This window comes from Delphinapterus leucas, chromosome 18, assembly GCF_059928025.1.
Source record: "Delphinapterus leucas isolate spDelLeu-1000000601 "Yukka" chromosome 18, BTC_Dleu_Yukka2, whole genome shotgun sequence".
Lineage (NCBI taxonomy): Eukaryota > Metazoa > Chordata > Mammalia > Artiodactyla > Monodontidae > Delphinapterus > Delphinapterus leucas.
The window spans coordinates 69,122,127-69,143,430 of NC_143146.1; the positions used below are offsets into that span (position 1 = coordinate 69,122,127).

The 21,304-nt window shown below is 38.4% G+C and overlaps 1 long non-coding RNA gene across 1 annotated transcript in view; it reads right to left on the bottom strand.

Moving 5' to 3' along the window:
- The window catches only part of LOC149746873 (uncharacterized), a 108,044-nt gene extending 99,952 nt beyond the window's left edge, over positions 1 to 8,092 (bottom strand). Inside the window, exon 1 of the long non-coding RNA XR_016388722.1 lies at positions 2,687 to 8,092. This is a non-coding gene — a long non-coding RNA (uncharacterized LOC149746873). The remainder of the gene's footprint in view (positions 1 to 2,686) is intronic.
- Positions 8,093 to 21,304: the final 13,212 nt, after the last annotated feature.

Here is a 21,304-nt window from a genome sequence, read left to right on the forward strand (position 1 = left end):
AGAACAAAAAATTTCACAATTTGTATGGAAACACAAAAGACCCCGAATAGCCAAAGCAATCTTGACAAAGAAAAATGGAGCTGGAGGAATCAGGCTCTCTAACTTCAGACTATACTACAAAGCTACAGGAATCAAGACAGTATGGTACTGGCACAAAAACAGAAATATAGATCAATGGAACAGGATAGAAAGCCCAGAGATAAACCTACACACATATGGTCACCTTATCTTTGGTAAAGGAGGCAAGAAAATACAATGGAGAAAAGACAGCCTCTTCAATAAGTGGTGCTAGTAAAACTGGACAGCTGCATGTAAAAGAATGAAATTAGAACACTCCCTAACACTGTATAAAAAAATAAACTTAAAATGGATTAAATGTAAGGCCAGACACTATCAAACTCTTAGAGGAAAACATAGGCAGAACACTCTATGACATAAATCACAGCAAGATCCCTTTGACCCATCTCCGAGAGAAATGGAAACAAAAACAAAAATAAACAAATGGGACCTAATGAAACTTAAAAGCTTTTGCACAGCAAAGGAAACCATAAACAAGACCAAAAGACAACCCTCAGAATGGGAGAATATATTTTCAAATGAAGCAACTGACAAAGGATTAATCTCCAAAATATACAAGTAGCTCATGCAGCTCAATATCAAAAAAACAAACAACCCAATCCAAAAACGGGCAGAAGACTGAAATAGACATTTCTCCAAAGAAGATATACAGATTGCGAACAAACACATGAAAGGATGCTCAACGTCACTAATCATTAGAGAAATGCAAATCAAAACCACAATGAGGTATTACCTCACACCAGTTAGAATGGCCATCATCAAAAAATCTACAGACAATAAATGCTGGAGAGGGTGTGGAGAAAAGGGAACCCTCTTGCACTGCTGGTGGGAATGTAAATTGATACAGCCACTATGGAGAACAGTATGGAGGTTCCTTAAAAAACTAAAAATAGAACTACCATACGACCCAGCAATCCCACCACTGGGCATATACCCTGGGAAAACCATAATTCAAAAAGAGTCATGTAGCACAGTGTTCATTGCAGCTCTATTTACAATAGCCAGGACATGGAAGCAACCTAAGTGTCCACTGACAGATGAATGGATAAAGAAGATATGGCACATATATACAATGGAATATTACTCAGCCATAAAATGAAACAAAATTGAGTTATTTGTAGTGAGGCGGATGGACCTGGGGTCTGTCATACAGAGTGAAGTAAGTCGGAAAGAGAAAAACAAATACCATATGCTAACACAGATATATGGAATCTAAAACAAAACATGGTTCTGAAGAACCTAGGTGCAGGACAGGAATAAAGAGACAGATGTAGAAAATGGACTTGAGGACAGGGGGAGAGGGATGGGTAAGCTGGGATGAGGTGAGAGATTGGCATGGACATATATACACTACCAAATGTAAAATATATAGCTAGTGGGAAGCAGCTACATAGCACTGGGAGATCAGCTCGGTGCTTTGTGACCACCTAGAGGGGTGGGATAGGGAGGGTGGGAGGAAGACGCAAGAGGGAGGGGATATGGGGATATATGTATACGCAGAGCTGATTCACTTTGTTATACAGCAGAAACTAACACAACATTGTAAATCAATTACACTCCAATAAAGATGTTAAAAAAATTAAGTTAATTTTACATATTGATATATCTAGAAGAAAGCATGATATAAAACGAATAGGAATGGACTTAGGAGTCCCATAGACCTGGTTTATGTCTCAGCTAGTCCACCTACAAGCTGTGTGACCTTGGACAAGGAACCCAAGCTCTTGAAGCCTCAGTTTCATCATCAGTAAGTCAGGGGGGTATTTCCTATATCATCGATTTGTAATGGGCTCAAAGGATATGATATAGTTAAGCTCAGCACAATATCTGACACATAGTAACTGATAACTGAACACTAGGGTTTCAAAAATTCATAGGCTTTCTGGAGAGATGGGAACTATGATGGAAAATCTGCTGAACCATTTGGGGCAATTGCTTTGCTCATTTCATCAGCACTGGGGCAATGCAGTGGCATCTGAATCACTGCTGTGTGGTTTCTGGGATAGAGTCAGGTCTAGTTTGGAGATTACTTTTAGGCATGTATTGAATAGTATTAAGATCATAGAGACAAACAGAAAATTGGTATAGGCTCTAACCAAATTCATAATCAATAAATTAACATCATTAGGTACATGCCTGTTGTATATAGAGTGACACATTGCTAAGAATTACACCAGCAATGACTCAAATCAAAGTTAGAACCCTATTCACCCAGCCCAGCTTAAAGAGTGAGCTAAACACTCTCTGGCATCTTTTTGTCAGGATGTTGAAGGGTTGCTCCGGACCCTAAAGATGGCTATTATCACCATTATCAACATGTGAACAAATATTTAAAGTCCATGCAGTCAGGGCCCTTGAATATACTGACCACCAATATAACCTTTGATCTCATTAAAAAAATCTAATTTATAGTAGGCTATCAAACAGTATTTGTTGAATGAATAAATAAATTAATTTTCAATTAGGCAAATTGTTGGATAATAATTAGCCTGCAGAGTGACTGAGCTGAAGTTTTGCTGGTTGAGGGTAAAAGAGTAGCCCAGTCCTCTGTTGGTTCAAGTCTTATGGTTTCTAACGTTTCTCCAAATGTCTATATATAATTTCTTACCTTACTAAGCACAGTCTACTGAACATAACTGCATCTTTCAATGATGTGATGGATCATTACAGCCTCAGGATTATCATGCTAAATCCAGTCTCATCTTTCAGTTGCAGGTATAGATGTAGGATGGGTAAGAGTTGGGATGAAGGAAGTGTGGCCCTGAAATACAAATTTAAGATTTTCATTAAAATAAATACCTATTACCCAAAAATGTTTTGTCATATATCTTGTTCTAAAATCCATATGGAGAAAAATATCAATATTTTCTTGGCTTGTCTGGGTAACTTTTACTACAACGAAAATCCTATTATCACTCAATAGGTGAATGAAGTTTGTTTTATTCCAGAAATTGTTTGTGAGCACCTATCGTATACTAGGAAGATACTGTGCTAGACACTAGGAATACATAAAATGATAGGACATGGCTTCTGCACTTGAGAAGTAGACTCCTTGACATTTAATCACAATTCAGTATATTATAAAAAATTGCTATCTATATAACAATATATAATTACAAGATACTGTGTTTGACTAGAAGTGATTATTCTGTGTATAAGAACTTCCCAGAAGAGGCGATATTTGAGATAAGCCTTAAAGGATGAGTAAGAGTTCACCAAGACCAAGGTCATCATGTTATACAACTCCAAGGAGCACCATCACATTGTATATAAATGGTGACCTCTGAGTTTGTGCTCCTGGGGAAGAAACTTTTTTTTTATATGGATTAGGATGACTTCAGATACAAATAAACAGAATATTACAGAAAGTGGCTTAAATAGTAAGAGGTTTTATTTCTCAAAATCCAAAGGAATGTGGTCCTAGGGAGGTTCAGGTGCATGGCTGTGTCAGCCAGGATCTTCCATCATTTCACTTCGTTGTCCTCAGCACGTTGGCTTCTGTCCTTGGGTTTATCACCCATGGTCATAAGATGGTTTCTAAAGCTCTTGGAAATCATTCAAATACAGGAAAAAAAAATAGAGCAGGTGAGAAAACTCTCCGTGAAATTCTCATTTATTTTTTTTAAGGGAGGAAAATACTTCACAGACATCACCCAGAAGTTTTACCCCTGTGTCTCAGTGGCTAGAACTTATGACCATTACTAGCTACAAGAGAGATTGAGAAAGCAAGGAAATAATATTTTTAACCTCTATTGTATGAAGCACTCTCCACTAGGAGAAAAAATAAGGGAAAGAAAAGCTCTTGGGGACTTCCCTGGTGGCACAGTGGCTAAGAATCCGCCTGCCAATGCAGGGGACACAGCTTCAAGCCCTGGTCTTGGAAGATCCTACATGCTGTGGAGCAACTAAGCTTGTGCGCCACAATTACTGAGCCTGTGTGCCACAACTACTGAAGCCTGCACACCTAGAACCCACGCTCCGCAACAATGACAAGCCACTGCACCACAACAAAGAGTAGCCTCGGCTCGCCGCAACTAGAGAAAGCCCATGCGCAGCAACGAAGATGCAGCCAAACAATGCAGCCAAAAATAAATAAACAAATAAATAATTTTAAAAAGAAAGAAAGAAAAGCTCTTGGGTAGGAACTCACAATATCTTAAAACTATTCTAAAGTTAAAAAAAAATTAGACTTTTGGTCTCCAGAACTATACCTTTGACAAATATTATGATTTTTCTTATGTTTGCTAAAACTATACTTATTTTTTTCTAATATTAATTTTTCTCCTTCCTCAAAAGTAGTGTGCTTCAGCTTAACATCTTTTATTATTCTATCAAGATACCTACGAAATACGTATTATTATAGTTAATTTATATCTGCAGAGTAGAAAATAGGAGCAAGAAAGGCTTAAACAACACAGCTAGCAAAAAATGAAGACCAGAACTGTCCCTGGTCTCCCAACTCTTAGATCAACTTTTATCCTATGATGTCTCAAATGTTTATATTTTCATAGTCTAATATTACATGGTAATATAATGATATAGTACTTTAATTACATATAGTATAATACAGTTTGGTACTATAACATCGTGTAATAGTTCATCTCTGCCATATTTCAAACTGACCAGTTTTGCCCAAGATAGATAAATCAGCCTGTAGGAATTATGCATTACAGGTTTAAAGGTAGTTCTGTTTAATGGGTCACTCTCTATTGCAGGAGCCCACTATCTTCTCAATACAGCCTGAGAGAATAAAAGAATTGGCTTTCACTTTAAGATTAGAGGAGTTCAGGAAATGACCTGGGTGTGAGGGCAACAGAGCATAAGAAAGGTGACTTGAAATGCAAGAGCTCTATATTCCTTGGACTACCTTCTTCCTCTGTCCTCTGGCTTGGATCTGCACCTGGCGAGTAACAAAATCACCAGCAAATCAAAAGAACACATTATGCCAAGAGATAAGACGAGCCTTTAGAAACCCAAGAGAAGCTAAAATATACTTCATCCCTGGGGAAAGAGACTGCACGGGCCACTTGAAAACTCTGAGATGTACTCTATGCTCAAGATCAATAGATTTAATATTCGATAGCAGCAGCCATGGTCGCCATGGTGAGCAAGACTCTGACTATAATTACAAGGTTCGGCTGGATGGATTGCAGGGAGAAATTTCTTATGAACAAAACAGACCTGACGCCCTTACAAGGCTTATCTCCAGCATACTTCTGATAGTCAGGGGCAATTCAAAAGATGGTGCCTTTGAAGATATAGTAGAAACCACAGTAACTGGGTCATTTCATTCTGGGGCTTTCAAACACTGCTCTTCTAAATCAGGCTAGGGTCTAAACAGCTCCCAGTGTCCATAGCTATAATTTAGGACTGTGCCCAAGTGTTTACTTGACCTCATTTTCCAACATGAAGAATTAGCTAGTAAACAAGTCAAAACAGAATTTCCCTGAAACAAGCACACTTTGGTCAAGGCAGATCCACTCAAGCCGAACCCTGTAGCATGCATCTAAAGAATAGGAGAGGTCAGTGACAGGATTTCTCTAAGATGGCATCATGTATTTTCAAAAGAGTGAACCAGAAGACCTGGTGGAATGTCATGTTTCTGAGTTGTAAGTTGTTTGGTATGCTTTAATCAGGCAGATTATTATGTAGTTGCTTTAAAAAAGTGTCTCAGAAGCTTTTGCACAGCAAGGGAAACAAACAAAACGAAAAGACAACCTTGTAAATGATATAACTGATAAGGGGTTAATATCCAAGATATATAAACAGCTCATACAACTCCATATCAAAAGACAAACAACCTGATTAAAAATGGGCAGAAGAACTGAATAGAGGAAATGCAGATGGCCAACAGGCAAATGAAAAGATGCTCAAATCACTAGTGATCAGGGAAATGCAAATCAAAAGCACATTGAGATATCACCTCATACCTGTCAGAATGACTATCATCAAAAAGAACACAAATAACAAATGTTGGTGAGGATGTGGAGAAGGGGAACCCTCATACACCACTGGTGGGAAAGTAAGTTGGTGAAACCACTGTGGAAAACAGTATGGAGCTTTCTCAAAAAACTAAAAACAGAACTACCAAATGGCCCAGCAATTCTAATCCTGGGTATACAACTGGAAAAACAAAAACAAAAACAAAAAACACTAATTCAAAAAGATATATGCACCCCAGTGTTCATAGAAGCATCATTCACAATAGCCAAGATACGGAAGCAACCTAAGTGTCCATCAACAGATGAATGGATAAAGAAAATGTGTACATATGTGCAACTGAATACTACTCAGCCATAAAAAAATGAAATTTTGCCATTTGTAGCAACATGGATGTACTTGGAGGGCATTATGCTACGTCAGGCAGAGAAAGACAAATACGGTATAATACCACTTATATGTGGCATTATAATGGAACACCACTGTGGAATCTAAAAAATTCAATAAACTAGTGAATATAACTAAAAAGAAGCAGACTCACAGATATAGAAAACAAACTGGTAGCTATCAGTAGGGAGAGCGAAGGGGAAAGAAATAATATAGAGGTAGGGGAGTAAAATGTACAAACTATTAGGTATAAAATAAGCTATAAGGATATATTGTACAACACAGGGAACATAGCAAATATTTTATAATAACTATAAATGGAGTATAACTTTAAAAAAAAGAAAAGAAAACTTTGATTACAATCTAAAATTAAGTTTTCATGCATTGGTGGCAAATGACAAAAACAAAGACAAAACTGGGCCTTTTTATAAAGCTAAAAATATTTGATCATTTTAATTCTAAAAAAAAAGATATATATTTAGTTGTTAATCAGTTATTTCCACTATAAGACATATGATCCATCAATTATGTGCCTGGCTATTTATGCTAGAGAAATGAAAATTTATGTCCTCCCAAAAACCTCTATCTGATTATTCACAGCAGCTTCCTTTGTAAGAACCAAAAGCTAGAAACAACCCAAATGTCCTTCAGTGGGTGAACTGTGGTACATCCATGCAAAGGAATACTACTCAGCAATAAAAAGGAATGAACACTGATACACACAACTTGAATGGATCTCAAGGGCAAACTGAGTGAAAAAAAGCAGATCAAAAACATATCCTGCATGATCCCATTTATAAAACAGTCTCAAAATAACAAAATTATAGTGATAGAAAATAGATCAGTGTTACCAGAAGTTAGGATTGGGAAGGAAGTATGATTATAAAGGAGTAGCACAATGGAGTTTCTTCATGGTGATGGTACACTTATGTATCCTGATTGTGGTGGAAGTTAAACAAATCTACACATGTGATAAAAATTTTATAAAATTATACATCCCCCCCCTAAAAAAAAAGTCTGCATGTAAAAAAACAGATGAAATCTGAGTTAGGTATGTGGTTTAGTTAACAGAATTATACTCATGTCAATGATCTGCTTCTAATAATGTCCTGTGATTACATAAGATGCTATCATTGGGGGAAGCTGGGGGAAGGATACACAACTCTCTGCACTAATTTTAGAACTTCTTGTGAGTCTAAAGTTATTTCAAAATTTTTTTAAAAATGGAAACAAAACATTAGGTTCCCTCATTTACAGAGAAGTAAACTAAGATTCAAACAGGCTAAATAACCTGCCCTTATTTAAAAAAAAAAAAAAAAAAAAGCCCTTGAGCTAGTAAAAAGCCAAGTTGAGATTTGAACACCAGAGCTTCTGACTTTAAATTCAGGGTCCTTTATACCACAGTGCTCCTATTAGCCATGTGTTTATTGGGAAGGTAAAGATACAGGTGATACATGAACGTTGTCCAGGTAGATGGAACAACATGTTCAAAGCCAGGAAATAAACAAGAGCAAGGGAAAGAAGTACAAACCACCAAAGGCTGGGGAACAGGCGAAAGCAGAGAGATAAGAGCACTGAACCTTCAGGGGGGCCAAGAACAGTGATAGAGGGAACGGGCTGACAGGCCAGGAGGTTGTGGACTGTGGACCAGGCACCTAATTAAGAGACAGAATAATTCCTGACAATGACAGACTCTAGAAATGGAAAGGAGGTGAGTGGCCATATGCTACTCGAAGTAAAGGTCAGTGAGTGTAAGCTGATCAAGGAACTGCGAGACTAGGGAGTCAAATCAGTGGTCTTTTCAGGACATTCGAGGGAGCCAGAGCGATGATACGGAGAGGAAGATAGAGCTTTATCTCTCCTACTAGTATAAGCTTCCTAGAAGTAAGGACTATGCTTTATCTTTCTTTGCTTTTCCCACAGAGCCTATAATAACACCTTGGACTTGGAGCTCCATTGATATTTGCTGAATTAATGAACAAATGTTCTTATGCTTTGAGAACCTGAAACGGTCAATGAAACTTATTTAGCACCTATTTTCCCAAGAAGTTGTTTTGGTTGATCAACATGACAGCAAAATGACTATTAAATTCCATTTAAAAAATACATCAATTTCTCATTTGACATAATGAAGATAAAGTATTTTGTTGAGTTTAGTTTGTGTCATATATTATGAAGGAAATATTGCCCCATGGATTTCTGATTCTCACTATCATCTTCTCATACACTCAAACCTATGTGCACATACCCACACACATAGGTGTCCCTCTATTCAGAGAATTAAAACTATAAGGAGGTACTCAGAGTTGGTCTGCCATGGTCTTGATTCTAGAGTTCTGCTATCCAATATGGTAACCACTAGCCTCACATGACTATTGATACTTAAGTTTAATTTAAATAAAATTTAAAATTCAGTTCCCAGTTGCTCTAGCCACATTTCAGGGGCTCAGTAGCTAAGTGTGGCTAATGGTTACTGTATTAGACAGTGCAGATAGAGGGCATTTCCATCATCTCAGAAAATTCTAATGTACAGTGTTGCCCAAAGCAACACGCAATGACTCACTACTTTGTCTTCCCTGTCTCTCTTACACAATGAATCATGTCATCTTAAGAGGTTCAGCATTCCATGTCTCAGATGGGCCCCTGCCATCAAAATGAAGAGAGCAGCATCAATTAGGTTATTTTCAGCACAATCATGTGGAATTCAACTATATTAGAACCCTGATGTCTTTGATATAAACATATCAAATTGTATGATTATGCTATTAATATACCATGGTACGTGTTTAATATGGTTAAGAAGTACAGTACAGTAAATCCCTACATTCGAACAAGTTCTATTCCAAGAGCATATTCATAAGTCCAATTTGTTCGTAAGTCCAACAAAGTTAGCCTAGGTACCAACTAACACAATCGGCTATATAGTACTGTACTTTAGTAGGTTTATAATACTTTTCACACAAATAATACATAAAAGACAAACACAAAAAATAAACATTTTTAATCTTCCAGCACAGCACCTTGAAAAGTACAGTAGTCCAGTACAACAGCCGGCACACAGGGGCTGGCATTGAGTGAACAGGCAGGAAGAGTTACTGACTAGAGGAGGGAGAAGAGGTGGGAGATGGTAGAGCTGAAGGATTGTCAGCAATAGGAGACAGAGGGAAAGCTTCAATTTCCCTCATGCCTGAAACTGTTGGCACAGGTTGTGGTTCCTTGCTGGATCCAATTCTATCTACCCTCTTGAAAAAACGATCCAGTGATGTCTGGGTAGTTCTTTTTTTCTCGTCATAAATGACACAGTAGCACTGGATTGCATTCTGAATGGCTGCTGCAACCTTTGTGCACTGTTTTACGTTCAGGTCCTGTGCCTCAAAAATTAACAGTGCCTCCTCAGGTAAAGAAAATTTCCCTGCCATTTCCTGCATCGTGAATCTCTTCAGTTCTTCAGTTACCGAACGCGTGACGTCTACCATCTTTTCGCCTCGCTCCACCATCTCAATTATTTTCACTTTTGTTTCCATGGTTATCAATTGGCACTTCTTAGCAGTACCAGCTACAGCACCGCTGCTTTTACACTTGCTTCTGGACATCCTGGGCTTGAAATAAAGATACTGTACTACTGTACTCTATACAGTACTGCACAGTAAAGTACACAAAAGCACAACCACTTGTAGAGGATGCATGCACGTGACAGTGTACACCAGACATGTGAACTAACTTATGATTGGACATTCGAACGCACGTTCACATCTTTGAAAGTTCGCAACTTGAAAGTTCATATGTAGGGGACTTACTGTAGGCAGAATCACAGCGACTCCCCTAAAATGCCCACACATTAATCTCCAGAACCTGTGAATATTATGTTACATGAAAAAGGGGAATTAAAGAAGCAGATAAAGTTCGCTAATCAGCTGACCTTGAGATGAAGAGATTATTCTGGATTATCCAGGTCCTTACCAGAATCCTTAGAAATAGAAGGAGATAAAAAGAGTCCGTGTCAGAGCTATGCAGAGGGAGAAAGATTTGATTGGCTATTGCTGGCCCTGAAGATGGAAGCAGGCCACAAGCCAAGGAATCCAGGCAACCTCCAGAAGTTGGAAAAGGCAAGCAAACAAATACCCCCATAGACCCTCTGAAAAGAAATGCAGCCCTGCCAACACTTTGATTTTAACCTGCTCAGAGTCACTTTGGACTTTTAACTTCTAGAATTATAGGATGATAAATGTGTTGTTTTTAGCCACTAAGTGTGTTGTAATTTGTTACAGCAACATTAGGAGCCTCATATAGAAGTTTCCTAAAGCTCAATATAATTGATATAACTTTTAGTTAATTATTTAATTTTATCTCTATTTCTTTTTTGGTAGTGTGGGAAAGCAAATTTTAAAAGAATCAGTGGTTCTTCAGCTCTCAGAAGTTGTTTTTCCTAAGACACTGAGGCTTCCTAATTGGCCACTTGACCCAGAACTCTGTAGGAGGGAGTGCAAGTGTGGGCAGAGGAAGAGAGCAGACTTTGAGCTAAGCCCCCTCACAGAGAGTTGCTAATGCAGAGTGGTTGTCTGCCTGAAAATGACACTGAAGTTCTCAACACAGAGGATAAAATTAGGTAATCTATTTTGCTTCATGAAAAGGGCAAGGAAATGATATAATCTTTAAGAACATTAGAAAAATATGTACAATTCTATTTATAATAGCAATAAGATAATTGTTCTATTGTGTTAAATTACTGGGATTAAATGTTATCAGGTGAGGTTTTATTTTCCATTTTGTCATTTTTAAAAGATTCAATGTGCTTCTCAAGACAAAAGGCCAACAAAACATTGCATGTTGGTATCAAAGTAGAAAAGTAGGTCTAGTGCATTTGAGGCAGGAGGAAATTTGTTGGGATTTATGCTAAAATACAGCCTAGAGTTCTCATATAACCCATCAAAAAACTATGATTTAATGAGGCCTAAGAAACTACTTCAAAACTTTCCATTCCTAATGTACTTGCCAAGCGCTCTGAACTTCCTGTGTTCACTCTCAGAGGCTCTGAGACCCTCTACATGCCATCTATTTAGACTCATGTATCTAGATACCTACCACACACCTCAAACTTAACATGTCTCAAACTAAACTATTTAAATCCTTCTCCACCCTAAGCTTGCTTCTCACATTTTTCCTAACCCATTGAAGCTTGAAAGCTCAGTTATCCAGAGACTGCCTACCTTCCATCCCCATCATTCCCAGCTCCTGACCAAATTCTTACAATTCTTCTTCTTCAGTATCTCTCTGGTGAACACGTTCCTTCCATATCCATTTCTAGAGCCTCCATTAATCTTGTTGGTTCTCATCTAAGCTCAAATTCGTTTCTCCTAACCAATCCAGTCAATGAAAAGGACTTATAACTGCAGAGCATCACCTTAATTCTTTTATTTAAAAATATTTTTGCATACTTGTAATCTGAAAATCACCATGGAAAGACATTGCCCTTGGTATCAAGGAGTTTAAAACTGAGTGGGAAAGGAAATAATAGTATGTAATATAACAATATAATTATATGTAATATAATGATATATAACAATAATAAAAATAATTGCAGTTATCATTTATTGAGCATCTTCTATATTCTAGACATTATTCCAGATTATTGCATATATTGTCCCTAATAATTATAACAGCTCTACAAGGTAGGAATTAGGCTTAATTTATAGATGAAAAAACTAAGGGTGAGATATTACTAACTTGCCAAGATCTTCCAGTCCTGAGTATAAACCTAAGATTCTTGAGAGCAGAATTCAACTTTTTATTTTCTATTAATTCCAGAATAAAAGAATTTCAGACCAAATAGCAGTTAGTTTTATAGGTAGTGAAGTCAGAGAAAAACTTTAGACTTTAAAATGGTATTTATATTCCTTAAACATCTTCTATATCAAGGCCTCAGGTTCTTCCTATTTATGTTTGTGGACTTTCTTTCTCCTTAATATGCCTTTGTCCTATAATTTCTAGTACCTCTTACAAGGAAAATATACGAAGTTAATAAGAATTACTCCACAGAAGTGTTGTGAGCATTTAATGAAGGAATGCCTGTTTATTGCCCACCACAGTGCCTGAGAAATAGTAGATCCTCTATAAGAAGCAGTCAATGGCTTCTTACAGCAAAATGGCTAAGAGAATTGGCTCTGGAATCAGCCCATCACTACTACTTACTAGACATGTGACTTTGGCTAAATTAGGCAACCTCTCTGAACCTCACCCCCTTGCATGTAAAATGTATCTAATAATATAATACTCACTTGGAGTTACAATGCAATCTAATTGGACAATGCATGTAAAGTACTTAGCATAATTTAGCTGGGACTCAATAAATATTAACTTTCGGCATTTAGCTTTTCTCCAGAAAAGTAGAGTTGCAGTAAAAGTTTTATAGTAAAAAACAAAATCAACGCCTGCTTTTAATCCACACCAGTCTATTTTGCCAGAAGCTCAATTGGTTTATCATCTGAATAGAAAGATATCAAATCATAGGATTTGGGAATGCAGAGAGAACCTTAGCTGAAATCCAGCTCAATCTGGCCATGTTTAGAGATGAAACAGAGGTTCATAAAAAGAAAATTGACTTCCCAAGGTTGCAAAGCTTGTTTAAGGCAGATCCAAGAGTAGAATTTAGATCTCTATTTTATAATCTGATGCTCTTTCAACTACCAAGAAATGTACACCTTTTTAGAAGTCAGTTAAGCACCATTTCATGTTAGAAATTCTAAAATAAATCACTAGTCATATTATTCCCAAGTGTTTAACTGACTATAGTAAGTAGACCATCTATAGCTAAGTTTAAAATTCAAGTAAAAACAAATTTATATGCTATTGAATATATGTCTATATTGCTTAAAAAGAGCTGACTACTCTTTACATGAGTACTCTTGTTGAATTGAAGTTTTTAAGGTTAAATAAGTTTTATAAAAATGGTCATTAAATTCAGAAAGCAATGGACATTGATTAAAGGAAGGACTGTCAACAAAACTTGGAAAAATAAAATAAGGATTTTAAAACCCTGAATCAGGCATGTTTTCTGCCCTCAGGGAAATGCCATTTCCTAATGGAACAGATCACAGAGGAGCTCACTACACACACTCTTCAACTGTATCACCTTGGAGTTAATAGTTTTAACTGTGACACAGGCTTATCTTGAATAACACAATGACTATTCTCATTCTTTGGATAACTACTGACTGAGCACTTCCTTTTCCAGGAATGGTGGTAGTAGCTAGAGCTGTAACAGTGAAATAAGATATGGTTCTTGTCCATAAGAATCTTAGGAGATAAAAGAAGAAGCAGACGAGTGATTAAGAAACTACAGTCCAGGATAATGGACAACAACAGCTAATGTTTAGGATAATTAACGTCAATAATTTATTATAATTTATTTATAGCTAATATTTATTCAACACATATTATGTGCCAGGCAATCTGCCAAGCACTTCCAGATTGTTTCACAAAACCCTATGTAATGGCTGCTATTATTGGCCTCATTTTCTGAATGAGAAATCTGAGGCCAGGAGCTTACTAGAAAGCAGGGGAGGTAGGACTCAAATGCCAGTGAGCTAAGTCTGAGCCCCATCTGTTAACAATGACACCACTGCATAAGTGATGGATGGAAAGCACATAATGTGCAACATGGCCCACAGGTGAGGATCCTAACCCAGTCTTGGTGGGTCAAGGACCATTTCCTAGAGAACACGACATGTACACTTAGCCAGGGATTGTGTCAGAGAAGGATAAGAAAGACCTTGCAGGTGGATAAATCAGTATAAGAGGGCCTGCTTTCCCATTGCCCTAAAAATTGTACATGGCCAAGTCCCTTCATGATATGATCCAGCGCCATGTCTCACCACTCTCCACTCCAATGCTTCAACTATAATTTGACGTTTTTCAATTGTCAAAGAACCATGTTCACTTTCCCTGCTGGGTCTCTGGGCACACCATTCTTCTGCCTAGATTAGAACTTTGCTTCTAAGTAAAGCTTAGTCATTCTGCAGGTTTCAGCTTGGACACTGTTTTCTCCAGGGAGCTTCCAAAGAGCACCATCCGGATCTTCTCAAATTGTATTTAGGGTCCCTACCATGCATGCCTACAGCTCTCTGCATTTCTGCCACCACAGCACTAAGTGGACTATGAAATTCACATTCAAACATTTACTCTCAGGAGACTGTAAACTCCATTGAGCAAGGTCTGTTTTTATTCATCACAGTAATCCCAGAGCCTGGCACAATGCCAAGCACTTAGTAGGTACTCAATAATTATTTGCAGAATGAATGAAAAGATCTAAGTTTGTGGAGTAACATCCCCATCTTGTGGCCTTTTAGAAGACTCCGGTAAAGTCATAATACCCTGCTGTGTTTTCAATACCAAAAGGACAGGTGGGCACTCATAATCCTTGTTCCAGCACTGGAAGAAATGAAAGTAAAAGTGAAATCCCACCTGCCAGGTCAATGTTTACTACCTTTAGTTGACACAAAGCAGAAGACATAATTGGGAAGGGAATAATCCTGAGAGTACAGTTGTAAATAAAAGTGAAAGAACACTCAAACCAAACAAACCAGTTGCCTTGTCTACTTTCATTTCTGAAGCAAAGGATTTTATTCAGGTTTACCATCTGGAAGGACATTTTCCAAGCACATATTTTCTCATAGACCGAGTCATTCTCAGTTAGATTCACAAACTTCTTAGAACAATTGCACCTTAGATGGAAGGAGAGAGCAGATATTTCAGAGGAAAAGCACCCAGCTAGCAAGTGGCACTGCCAGGCTAGAACTCAAATCAGCTGGCTGCTGGTCCAGGGTCACACTGCCTTTGCTAAACCTCAGTTGTATTTGTTAATAATTAAACAATGATTAGTTAGTGTACTGTGGGATGAGTGATGATGTCTTTTTATTTTATTATCAATTCATCATAATTAGTATATAACTTTTCTATGAATGGTCCAGGAGAGGGTGGTGGCACATAAATTAAAGCAATACCCCAAATGGGATCCTCTGAAACTGTTGCAGAAAAAGAGTAATAACATTAAAGTCCTATAGAGAAATTAGAATTAAAGTGGAAAATTTTATATACAAAAGCATGAAATTTTGACAGACAAGGGTATTCATCCTGAAAATAGTAATCCAAAACTTCAGAATCTTGCACCAAAGAGGAATGAGTCTTAAAGGAAGACTAGCACCTATTACAATGAATAAAACTTTGAACATGTCTTTGACTTCCCGCAAATAATTAGCGTTAGCACTGTTGAAGCACCTCCAGGGCACCATAAACTGGATATGCAAGAATTCTTCTATTTACCCTGACAACCACCGTCATCCTGTAAGTAGGTGTTGTCCCTCACTTCAACTTACAGATGAGGAGACGGAGCAAAGGCTGGCTAAGTGTCTTGTTCAAAGTCCCAAGGTAAGCAAATGGATGGACGTGAGATTCAAAACGCCTGAGTCTAGAGCTACTGCTTTTGCAGCCCTTTGCAAAACCAAAGGTTCAAACCTTGCTTTCTGTCATTTGTCACCCTTCAACCTCCTTTTGAAGATGTGTTAGATTTATGACCTCACTTCTTTGCAGGCATTCTATCAATGTTTCCTCAGTCTTTTCCCTAATAGAAATTTCTGATAGAATAAGCCAGAGTGAAGTCAAAACAGCACTGGAGTTGGAGTTGAAACAAAAGGGCTTTGGAATACTTGGATCTTCCATCCTATGAGGTCACTTAACCTCTTTCAAGGTTTTTCTAATCTGTATAATGGGAGCAACACCTACTGCACAAAGTTGTTGAGTTTAATGAAACAATATATTTCAATGCGGGTGCTCACACATTTGTTGGCTCTGACTCCACAACTGTCCTTGGGGTCCACAGTACCCTCTGAAATTGTCGATGGCCCCTCCCATGTAAGAAACCTAGGAGTGACACTGAGACAATGGGTGGATAGAAGGAACTTCTTTGCGGCTATTTTTGAACACTGTTGAAGGTCCAGCAAAATAGTTGCCCTCAATTTTGTCTCCTAAGCAAACCAAATCTGGCCTCACCACAGGCCTATGTTTGTTTAGCCCAAATTTAAAAGTCAAAGGACTCTTTTAAGTCATCACTGAATGTAGAGGAAGCGAACAAGCCCAAATGAAAACATCCTTCATATATTTTTCAAGCAAATGCAATCACCCAATGATAAGATTCACTCATTCAACACACCACAAACATTTACTGAGAGCCTACTATATTTGTCTTAATAAAACATAATACCAAGTGTTCAGACTATTTGGAGATTGTGTGGTTCATATAAATTGTAAATATTTTTACTCTCTTTCCTATCATTCCCCAGGAAAGAAATTCAGAGTGACAACCTTAATCCGTCTGGAAATAGCACAGAAATGACTGAATTCTCCAAGGTGACGACTTTCCCTCCCTAATGAGACCTCATCCTCTTCCACATCTCCCTCACTCCATTGTTTTTGGTAATGGGCACCTCTCTGTTCGGATTCAGCCATTTATATATATTTAGGATTATGAATATGTGTTCTTTACCACACACTCTTCCCAAGGACATGAAGTCACACAGATATTAGGCAAATGTTCTCTTATCTCTTGCCGTATTGATGAAAAGAAAAAAAGCATGACTAAAGGAACAAATGAAGCCACCTGCTTTGAGTGTTAACAAAAAAATTAGAAACCTAAGAACTCTGAATACTGTTGTAAGCACTGAGTGCTGTTAAATATTATTTGGTACAAGCAAGTATGCCTTAAGAACCAATCTCTAATTTAAAAATGCTCTTAACTGTCCCCTCTTTTACCAATGTGCAAAATAGTGATATTGCCCCTTCCACTCATCCAGGGGTCAGGGAAACTGACACGGAGGCAAAAGTGCTGTGTCAAGTGAACAGAACCACCCCCAGTGCTCCATGAGCTTTACCACACAGTTTTGGTCCTGGAAATCTCTTCTGCCTTCTATGTTGTTTGGTTTCAGAGGACTGGAGAGCAGATAACCAAAGGTAGAGTGGAGTGGTAGGCAAAATAATGCTCCTCAAAGATGGCCACAGCCTAATCTCTGAAACCTGTGAACATGGTACCTTATATGATAAAATGGATTTTGCAGATGTGATTAAGTATCTGGAGATGAGAGATTATCCTGGATTATCTGGCTGGGATTGATGTAATCACAAGTGTCCTTATAAGAGGGGGCAAGAAAATCAGAGTCAGCAATAGATGATGGGATAATAAAAGCAAAAAGTTGGAGTGATGCAAGGAAGGGGCCACAAGTCAAGGAATGCAGGAGGTCTCTAGAAGCTAGAAAGGCACAGAAATCGATTTTCCCTCAGAGCCTCCAGAAGCACTTTGCTGACACCTTGACTTTAGCCCAGTGAGACTGATTTTGGACTTCTGACTTTCATATCAGCAAGATAATAAATGTGTGTTGTTTTAAGCTGTTAAGTTTGTGGCAATTTGTTACAGCAGCCATGTGAAACTAATACAATGGAAAGCTATGTTCTCTACTGAAGAGAGCAAAGGACTGAGGGTCAGAAGACTTTGGTTGTGGTTTTAAGTTTGCCACTTGTAGCTGTGGGACCTTAAACAAGTCACACTATTTCTCAGGACTTTAATTTACCCTGCACCACAGGACTTCACTCTGGTTAACTCTTCAGAACTATCTAGCTCTGAGAGTCTATGATGGACATGATGCTAAGCATGCACAGCCACTTAAATTAACATCCTCCTCGTCCTCAGATGATATCTAAAATTCAGTTTACATTCTCCCTGCCATAACATACCTCAAGTGACTGTATAGCCAGATCATAAAGCCCAGACATTGGCACTGAAGACACAGCAGCATATAAATTGTATTTCTAAATCATGGAATGCATTTGCCTGGTACTCAAGATTTTTTTAAAAAGATGGTGCCTGCCTTAGGTAGGTTTATTTTGGAGAAGGAGACTTTTAGTTCTGGCCAAACATATGGCCTGGCGGTTCTACTACACCCACTGAGTGTTTGTCATCTCTGCTCCTGTGCAGTAATTTTAATAAAAGCCCTGTACCAGCCCTCACCCCAGGCAGTGAGCCAGCCCCACCTGTCTCTTCCTGACAGACTGTTGAACATGGATGCCTTCCAGCAACTAAAAGTCATTATTTGGCCTTCAAAACCTTTCTGCTTTTGCTCCAGGTAGCTGTTGCACAACATTTAAAATTTAGAAACATGATGTCTTTCTTATTTTGCCATCTTTGAGATGTTGTGTGACTTGGATTTTCCAACACAATAGATCACTCTTTGCACCACTCCCCGTTCTCAATACACAAAAGATCAAATGGATTAAATGAATCTCACTGTTTTATATGTGTTTCATTTTCTTCAGAATACATAAGCCCACCCAGGCACCTGGTGCTTGAAGTGGACTGAGGAGAGCAGCCAGGCAATGCTTTAACCCTCACTAGCCCTGGGCAAAGGAATTTTTGTCTGAAATTGAGCTGTTAATTGCTTTCAGCTGGCCAGATGCTGTGAGGACATTTTCACCAAAATCAAAATAGAAGCCAAAATATTCTGAGTATACATTTAAGAACCAGATTCCAGGTACTTAGCAATTCTGACATGAGAGTGTTCACTGTATTTCGTCAGCTTGACAAAGGATTACTCCTTCCCTTTGTGAAGCTAGCAAACATAAGAATAAGAAAGAGGTATACTATTTTCTCTCAGGCTTATAAAAGGTGGGATTTTTATAATGACCATTTTGAGAAATCTGGAGACTCCAAAAGTGTGAATAATAAAATGGAAGCCTTCTAAAAGGTGACATCAAAAAGGTGACAGCAATTATTTTAGCATATTAAGATATAAGAGATATGCTAGGAGACGATGAACCTTCACAGTGTGGAAAGGTCTGATCCGTGCAATACTCCTCCTGAAGGCCAGACAATAAGGAAGTCCTTTTCTCTCTCCCCACTTTACCTGCAGGATCGAAGCACTCACTTCACCTTCTCCTGCACCTGCAGGTCAGCTCCATCCAGCAGTGGAACTAGATGAAGAAAAGGGCAACGAACCCACACTGGAAGCACAAAGGCAGAATTGTGCTGGCCCTAAACACAAGTGAAATTCAACAATATTCTTCTTTATAGATAAGAATTTATCTCCCTCAAAAGGGTTTAATTTTCCATTCGTGGGAGTTATTCTACATTTTTTCTACTTTTTACTTTGTTATGTGAAAAAGTAGGTGAGTAAAGAAAACAACATCATATAAAAAATTTAAGATCTGCAGTGTTTTTCATGTAACCCTTAATATTTTGTGCTCACTGTCCCTAGATAGAAATCAAATGTTATGCATGAATCAGTCTTGTAAAGGTCAAGGCTTTTGGTAGCAAGCAAGAGAGACCAAATATCACTAACTTTATGAAGCAGAAAGGCATTTATTGAAGGGATATTGTGTTGCTAACTCAATCAACAGGAAGGCTAGAGAGGTCAGGCTGAGAAAATGGACAGGATCACTGTAGAATGAACTGCATGGCACCAGGAGGCCACCACTGCTTACCACCACCTATAACAACTCAGTGTTGCCACCACCAAACACTTCATGTTGTTGCCCCTAGAATTCTGACACTAACCACTGCCCTTGCTGAGCTCCCCATCATTACCAAACTAGCACCAAGGAGTGTTTTTCATTGGCTCTGTAATTTTTGTCATTCTCCCAGGAACACTGGAATGCTCGAGCCCAGGTGAAGTCATACCCCAGCACCAGGGGCCAGGGAGCAATGCCTGGCCATTTCAGATTCTATAACAGGTGACACCTTACTTCCACCAAGGTTCACACTCTGGAGGATTTCCCACAAACGGAAGCATGTTTGGACACTGGGTAGCCAAACAACAGCAGATGTCTAGCACAACCCAGCACTCTTCCTATCTGATATCTGCATATACTCTTCACTGGAAAATACTCCTGCCTCATGTACTAATGCAGTGCTCCTCAAATAATCAAGACATCTTCAGCCACTCCCAACAAAGGAAGGCAACCCTCACCCTTGCCAATTACTGCCTTTAGTTCCAAATCTAAGATCTCTGAGTCATGTTCTTTTTTTTCCTCCATTTCTCTTAAATGCCTGCTTAATGTTCTGCAGTCATATGATCTGAAATGTAAAATTAAGCAACAAAACTTATTTAAAAATGGTTTGGTAAAAAGGTAAGAAAGAAAAACAAAATTAGTTAGAATATATAAATTTATATATGACATGGCAAGGAAGGAAATACTAGTCATGGGATGTAGTTGATAGTTACTCATTCTCCCCTCTGTTGCACAGCTTGTTTTCCCTTCTTCTTCAGCCAGCATTGTAACTAGTATGGGGTCTTTAGCCACATGGACAACACAAACCTTCTTTCCCACCTGGGGGATCTCAGCCCTTGTGAGTTAGCCCAGAAGGGTCTGCTGCACTTTTATACTAACTTACTGCTCAATGCAGTGATAATAGGTGCTGCCCAAGGAATTATCAAAACTCATCTCTTTCTCTTTTGAGTAAATGAAACCTCATTTATTCTGGAGAGTCAGAATCCATCATCCCAGTTACCACCATAACCCTCCTTTTCCCCTGTTCTCTCAGAAGTATGAGTCGTCTAAAATGGTCAAGCTTAGCTTCCAATTCAACTATTGTATGCCCTCTGGAAGAAGCATTTGTCCCTGGGGCACTAACATAACTAAACAAACAGAATCCAGAGTCACAGGGACAGAAAGCAAGTTTTATAAGTGGGTTATTAGCTATACCAGGTACAGGATCCACCTCACCTCCAGTTCATTATCCCTCGACATTCACACTCTGGCTGTAAGAAAAAGAACACCGTATTTCAGTTAACAGTTCAGAGTGGATTCTGAATTTTGTAAGACAGTATCCAACTACACAAGGTATTGGCAGTAAAACTGA